Genomic DNA, 7,899 nt, shown 5'->3' on the forward strand with positions numbered 1-7,899 from the left:
TTTATCACATTAGCAACAACTGGGTCACAGGGTCTCTGGGATAAAATTTCATCAATTAAATTCCAATAGGAAAAGGCCGTAACTGGGACCTTTTCAGGTCCAAAAGTCTCATAATAATCCTTAAAGGCATCACCAACCCTGTTCCATCGCCTCTGATCAATAGTTCCTTCAATAGGGAACCATGAGCAAACTTGTTTAATATATTCATAATATTGACATAAATCCTTAATTTTAACCTTTACTCCTCGTTCCTTTAATGCCTTACTTAAACTTTCAACAAACATTTTATGCTGGCTTATTTCCTGACCCATAATCGCCGTTCACTCACCGAGGCCTGGAAATCCCAGCAGGTTCCCATGTTGACCGATCCTCTATTCTAACTTCTGTGCCGGCTCCTTGAACGGTCCCTCACGAAATCCCCCGTTCTCGATCCACGCTGGGCGCCACTTGTCCCGCCCCGCGGGTTAGTCAACGAGGACCCTAAAGGGGGAGTGGGGATGAGAAGGGACAAGAGACACAAAGAATGGGACAAGACAGGATTCTGATCAAGTCCCATTTATTCAGGGGAGGTGCTGGGTATATATAGGGGGTGTAGGAATGAGGAAGTCTCGGCTCTAGGAGGTCAGCAGGTATCTAGGCAACGGGGGGGGGGGGAGGGAGGTGTCACCTCTGGGCATAGCATGTGATCCACAGGGAATGGGCAAGGTGAGAAGGACCATAAACTTAACTCAGCAGGGGAATAGAAACTTAAGAAAACGGCTGACACTATTATAAAATGGATACCAGTTAATGGCTTCCCACAATTCCCTACTACAACTTTTTAATGGTTACTCATTGCTCTTATGCTCTAATCCAATATGCTGAAAATGGCCTACCTCTGCCAACTGCCGATCTCTAATCACATGTCTAGCTAGAAATATTCATTTATGATGTTCTGGCCTTCTTATTCCTTGACTTTCTCAACTCATTTTCTTTTTTGAAACTTATCACAAGATTGTATCAGTATCTGAACTGTTTTTTCTGACTAGTTCTTTACCTTTCAAGCCCAAGTTGAAAAAAATCAGTTCCTTCTGGAGTTTTTACTTGAACCTCCCTCCCCACCACACTAACACAGGCACCTTCATAGAAGTTTTATGGCACTCTATATTCGTCTTCCATAGAATTTTTCATTGTCAAAATTCATTGATTATATTTTTAATTTACTGTTTAATGTCTGACATCTCAAACTGTAAGTCTCATGAGGGCAATTCTCTATCCAGTGTAGTAGAGCTCCTGTTGCTAGGGGGACACCATAAATATTTGATGGGTGTTTTAATACCATATGGGATGCATACCTCAGGAGTGCATGATGATTCTTCCAAGGAAAATCACTTCATAGGTAATTTTTAAGAAAAATCAGGGCTGGGGAGATAGCTCAGTAGAACAAGCACTTGCCTGGCAAGGGCAAGGTCCTGAGTTCAATACCTGGTACCGGAAAAAAAAAAAAAGGAAAACAGTCAATTACCAGATTTGTCAACTTTCATCTATATTTTTCCCTAAAATTAGTCTGCTTATAAATGAGCTCATGTTCACAAGGGTATTTTCTCAATTTTATGAAGAGTATGCTATGGTACATTGTCTTGGAATATACACATTTATTTTGCTTTTAAAATTTTGTTTATATTTATTTATTTTTGCAGTGCAGGAGTTGAACCAAGGTCTTGTGCATGCAAAGCAAGTGTTTGACCACTATGCTATTTCCTTGTCATACAATTTTTTTTTTGTAATTTTATTTAAAAGGGAAAAAAAGCAAGATGATAGGAGGATGACAATGGTTAATACATTGCGTATTGTTATCTTTTAATGAGTTACACAGAGAACAAGAAATCAGCATTTAATTGTCAAAACAATATTAGCACCAACCTTTCATTTCAATGAACTAAGAGAAATTAGTAATATAACTATTCTATCTTTTATTATATATATGTATAATTATTTTCTTTTTGCTTTTCTCTTCCTTCTTTTTTCCATCCTTCCAATCCAGTTTCTCTTTTCTTTTGAAATTTCTTCCATTTTACAAAATCTATTGTACAGTTCAGATCTACTCTTTCAGCTTCTCACACTAGGGAGACAATATGATGTTTACACATGTGCATCTGGTTTATTTCACTTTAGAGTATAGTCTCAAGTTGCATCCACTGAATGTCTCCAGTTTATACTTCCCCATTGTATAAAAAGACATCTTTTTTTATCTATTCCTTAGTTGGTAGACATTTGGATTGTTTTCAAGATTGAGTTATTACAAATTGTGCTGCTGTATACATGGGTGCACATGTATCACTGTGGTACAATATTTCAATTCTGGAAAAACATCCAGACTGAGAATAGCTGGCAAATTTCATGAATGTCAAATAAAGGGTTAAACCAAAATACTGATTTTAGAGGAAGTCTCCCTTTTGAAAACTCAAGCCTATTTTTACTACCTTATTTATACTACTATTAAAGTAATCTAGCATAAAATAGGCACATCTTGGTCTGTCTTGTGATATTTTGAATAAAGAGCACATGAACAGTATCATTAGTAAATGCTTTTACAAGTAAGTAATGCAAGTATATTTTCCTCATTTGTCATAGGCTCAACACCTTGTTAGTAGCATGTAGATGAAGAAGTAGAACATTATCATGACTCAGAATTCTCCTTGAGCTGGCTTCAAATCCTTACCCTCCAGTAGCCACCGAAGGTAGCCATTTCATGGAAACTTTGATCACTAGGTATTGCTTTGGCCTGTTTTATTATATTTCACATAAATGGAATTCAATATGTACTTGTTGAAGCTGATATTATTAGGGAAACTAAATTATATTCTTATATGTAGATGTACAATTTCAACATAAGAATTTTCAGGACAGACACAATCATTATTTTATAGCAGCGATGGCAAACCTTTTAGAGTTTTCCATGATATAAACAGCCTGCTGTGGCTCATGGGTCATAGGTTTACAACTTCTGCTCTATAGCGAATATGTTGCTCATTTCTGTCTGGGACCTCATCAGGAGTATCATTAATGCTTATTATTTCTAGCAGCACTCAGTTATCAGCCTAAAAATCATGATATGTATATATTCTCTAAGAGAGAAGCTTTATCTACTGTCCTCTTCTATATAATCCTTAGCCAGAGACAGACCTTTTTATTTTTCCATCACCAGTGCTTTGAACCCAAGGCCTTTACACTGTGCTACATCTTTAGCCTTCTAATGTTTCTTCTGATACAAGGTCTGGCTAAACCACTAAGTTGCTGAGCTTGGACTCAAACTTGCAATTCTCCTGCCTCAGCCTACCAGAGTACTGAGAGTACTGGCATGTACTACTATGCCAGGATCAGATTACCTTTAATATACCTACTTCTACCTTCTACCAACAGTCTCTTCAAGGCAACAAAGGCTTGGTCTATTAAGAGCCCCAAAACATTTCAGACTCTACCTATTACATAATTTTGAGCTGACATCTTCCTTTTTAGGTACTTATTACAGGAATGATCCACTTTTAATACCACAAGCATAGTGTTTTGATACAACAGAAATTTATACCTTCACAGTTCTTGATGCTAGAAGTGTAAAATCAAGATGCCAGCAGGGTCATGTTCCCTCTGAAGGCTCAATAGAAGGATCTGTTCCATGCTCCCTCCTAGTAGTTGCCAATAATCCTTGGCATTTACTGACTTACAGATTTATCATCTCAACTTCTACCTCGATCTCTACATACCATTCTCTTTGTATCTCCTTTGTGTCTAAATTTGTGTCTTAGGAGGACACCAGCATGGAAAAAGTACCCACATTAATTCATCTTAGCTTATATCTACAAAAACCCTACTTCCAAATAAAGTCACATTTGAGAGACACAATGTGCTAAGTATAAAGTAAGACTTCTAGCAAGGTCTGGGAGATAGCTCAGTAGAATAAGCGCTCACCTGGCAAGCACAGGGTCCTGAGTTCAATCCCTGGTACCGCAAAAAAAAAAAAAAGTATTATATTAATTATATTATATATATAATTTAGGGGCTGGGGAGATAGCTCAGTAGCATAAGCACTTGCCTGGCAAGTGCAAGGGCCTGACTTCAATCCCCAGTTCTGCCAAAAAAAAAAAAAAGAAAGACTTCTTTCTACCCCTGGCTTGCTGTGCCACCCCTTCCCCTGCTGCACCTCCTCTCTCCCCTGGGGTGCACTGAGACAGCAACTGTGACCTGGCATGGTGGCACACATGTGCAGTGTTTGGGAGGCTGAAAACAGGAGAATCATTATGAGTCCAATCTACATAATGAGACCCTGTAGACCTTGTACCAAATAAATGATAATAATAATATAAAGTAAGACTTTTTAAAACCATTTGGTTTTCAATTACTTAGAGCTGAAGATTTTTCAAACATACCAATGACCTCACTGAACATAAAGGAAATTATATGATCTGAATTAAATTCTAAAGGTCTTGGGGATTCTGGTATTTCTTAACATAAGCCTACTTAGGTCCACCAAAGTAAAGCATATAAGGTTGCCTGACTGGGATGGGGGAGAGAGCTCTGCAGCCTACGTGCCTGTCTGGCAAGTGCAAGGACCCAAATTCGATCCCCAGTACCGCATGCTGTGCTGACCCTGAATGGTGCACACCTGTAATCCCAATGCTGGGGAGGCTGAAATAGAAGGATCACTATGAGTCTGAACTGTGTAGTGAGACCCTGTATCAAATAAATAAATGCATAAATATATAAATAAATAAATATTTTTAAAAAGACTGCCTGACCAAGTACTATAATCATGCAAGCCTATTCTCCATAACAATTATGTATGTGTACACACAGTTCACTCTAAATTATGCTTCTCAGATTAACTATAACTGATATATCAGGGATAAAGAAGGCCATTTCATGGCAAAAATAGTTCATCAGGGGGCCTGCCCCTTAGCTCAGTTCTTTAAGTGGCTGCTTCCACAAAACAGTCAGGCTCAGGTTGCTGTGGTTCAATCCTGACAACTCAAGCCAGCCAAACCTGCCCTGAAGGCATTCGGAGCAAAAAAAAAAAAAAAAGAAAAAAGAAAAGAAAATAGTTCATCAAGAGGAGTAACAATCCTAATACTTATGCAAATAAAAACAGACCTGCAAAATACATGAAATAAAAAACTGACAGAACTATGATGAGAAACCAACAAATCCACAACTATAATCATAGAATTCAGTACTCTATTGCCAATAGTAAATAGAAAGATACATTAGAAATCAGCAAGTTACAGAGTGCTAAGAAACAGGGAAAAAGTTTCTCTAAGTGTTGCCATCCAGACACTGAAATATAGCAATGTGGAAAAGATAAGAAAGAGGGAGCTTAGTCCCCAGACTCAGAAAGAAACTGAGGCATGAATTATAGCCCATAGAGAGGGTGAAGAGAGAAACCTCAACAAAGATGGAGGTACACAACAGCACCATCTCCCCAGGACAGGAAACACTGCACTAGAGGAGCAGTTCAAACCTGACAATAGACGGCAAGTCCTGGGACCCCAGAGGCTTCCACGAAGGGACACAGCAGTGGAGGGGCGCAGCTGATGTGAAGGACTTCGCTAGCTGCCCCCTAAATTCTGAGGGCTCAGCTCTCCCACTCGAGAGTGATTATGATAGAGAACCAATTCAGAAAGGGACTGATAGAGCTCAGAACTCAGGGTGCAGGCTGGCTCCATCAAGCAGCTCCTAGCTGGACTTGGGCATGACAGATACTTGGTATTTGGATGGCTACAGGCCACCAGAGAGTGCAACCTCTCTGACTTTTTTAGATAAATCAAAATATATTAGGATACCCTACACCTTGTTTACCAGCAACAACAAAGATGAATCTGGAAGTGGACTTTTGTTGTTGATTGTTTTTTGTTGCTATAGTTGTTTTCCTCTCTCTCTCTCTCTCTCTCTCTCTCTCTCTCTCTCTCTCTCTCACATATTTTTGTTTGCTTGTTACAGTTTTGCTGGGTTTTTTGCTATTGCTTGATTTTGTTCTTTTTTTGTTTTGGTTTATTTTTCCTTCTTTTCTTTCTCCATCACTGTTTGAACTTATATATGTATATGAGTGTGAGGATGATGTCTAGCCTCTTTGTGCTTGTGGTTCATTCAGGTCATCTTTTTATCTCTTCTTGCTCTCCCTCCAATCTCCTACACTTGTATTACACAGTTAGCACAAACCCCATTTGTCCCCCATCCTTCTAATCTCTTCCTCTTCTTCCACTTCTCCATTTTCTACCCAGCCCATTTTAAATTTAACCCCTGAGGATAAAATTGACATACTAAGGACTTGTACACTCCATACAATTTTCAGTTTTATTTTAGACTTTGCTATATAACCACAAATCTAGTTCATATGGTTAAACGTGACAATTTAATGGTTACCTTAGCTTGTCATTTTCTTTTTTTTTATGTATTTAGTACAGAGTATACAGGGTCTCACTACACAGATCAGATTCGTAGTGATCCTCCTGTTTTCAGCCTCCCAAGCACTGGGATTAAGGCACCCACTACCACACCATCTCATTCGCAGTCTCAGTGTGCCCTGGGGGCGGGGCTGGTACAGCATGTGGGAAATCAAACCTCTGTCACTGCATCTGCCTAAGCAGGCACTTTAATCCACTGAGCTACCTGGCCAGCCCTAATTTGTCATTTTCTAGGCTATGTGTTATGTTATTATTAGTAGTATAATTATAGCCAAAAGTGATATAATTGTTCTAAAAAGCTGTTACAAACATGCAACTGCAAACATCATCAAAGGCAAATCCAGGGAGCAATGAAGTAGAACAACACAAAATCACCCACCTGGCCACTCTGAAGTGATAACAACAAAGCAATTGAATGAGGCTCTAGAAAACATGAAATCAGAAATAATTCCTCAGATGACTGCAGAGATGGTGTCCACAATGAAAACCATGATTAGTGACGCTAGAGCAGATACAGACAAGAAAATATAAGAGCTTAAGAAAATTAAGGAACCATGAGTGCTCAGAATGGGAAAGAATTGGAATCCATAAGGCAGATTCAAGCAGATATCCAAGAGAATACAAAGTCTATGGAAAGTGATCACAGCAGATCAAGCAGGTATGAGGACAAGATCTCAGATACAGAAGACAGGTTTGCAGCTAGCAATTATGAAAAGAAAGAGTTCTTTAAAATAGCAAGAGATACAGCTACTTTCTCTTAATTCAATGAGAAGAAACATTTGTACTAATAGTGTTTGGACAGGATATCATGTCTACATTTTGTACTATGAATAACTACTACAAAGACAACAATATGCAATGTATTAATTGTCGAAACTGCCCTACTAACCTGTTTTGAAACTGTCTCATGCTATTTGTTTCTCAATAAAATTAATAAAGCAATGAGGTCTATCCCGATGGGGCCTCTCCTGTGACTGCTCATCGTTGGAAATGCCTCATAGAATAATACTGGTTTTGCTTTGCTCACAGGTCTGTTTCTTAGGCCTGTTGATAAGGCTGTACAGGACAGCAAAAAGTACGAAAGACCTAACAATTTTTCTTTTAACTTTAGATAATTAATTGCATATCCTAGCGGCCTGTACTACTATGAATAGATTAGGAGATGAATGAACTTAATGCATGTTTAGAGAAGGTGTCAGACTATGGCAAATCCATCTACCATAAATGCTCCAAAAATGTACTGCTGGATGAAATTGGATATAAGACCACAGTTGTCACTGTCCATAATTCAAATGGAGATAGGAGAATTGTGGCAAGGCAGATGGGATGGCTGGAGTAAGCTTCACTTCTTTTGAAAAGGCTTACTCTGAAGACAGCCTCATTAAAATGGCCCTAATTAAATCACATGAAATTTCTTTAAAATAAAATTTACTTAATTTAAAAAACTAAATGAAAGTGGCTA

General features: G+C 38.5%; 1 protein-coding gene and 1 non-coding gene across 2 annotated transcripts in view; one reads left to right on the forward strand and one right to left on the reverse strand.

Annotated features, from left to right (window-relative positions):
* Positions 1 to 7,899, reverse strand: part of LOC101579480 — a 55,881-nt gene that overhangs the window by 32,354 nt on the left and 15,628 nt on the right. The gene's annotated exons all lie outside the window — the stretch shown is intronic.
* Positions 7,378 to 7,508, forward strand: LOC111816963. Its single transcript, XR_002821267.1, has one exon. It is a non-coding gene; the product is annotated as a small nucleolar RNA SNORA18 (small nucleolar RNA).

Source organism: Octodon degus, unplaced genomic scaffold (assembly GCF_000260255.1).
Source record: "Octodon degus isolate 3935 unplaced genomic scaffold, OctDeg1.0 scaffold00003, whole genome shotgun sequence".
In the NCBI taxonomy this organism is placed as follows: domain Eukaryota; kingdom Metazoa; phylum Chordata; class Mammalia; order Rodentia; family Octodontidae; genus Octodon; species Octodon degus.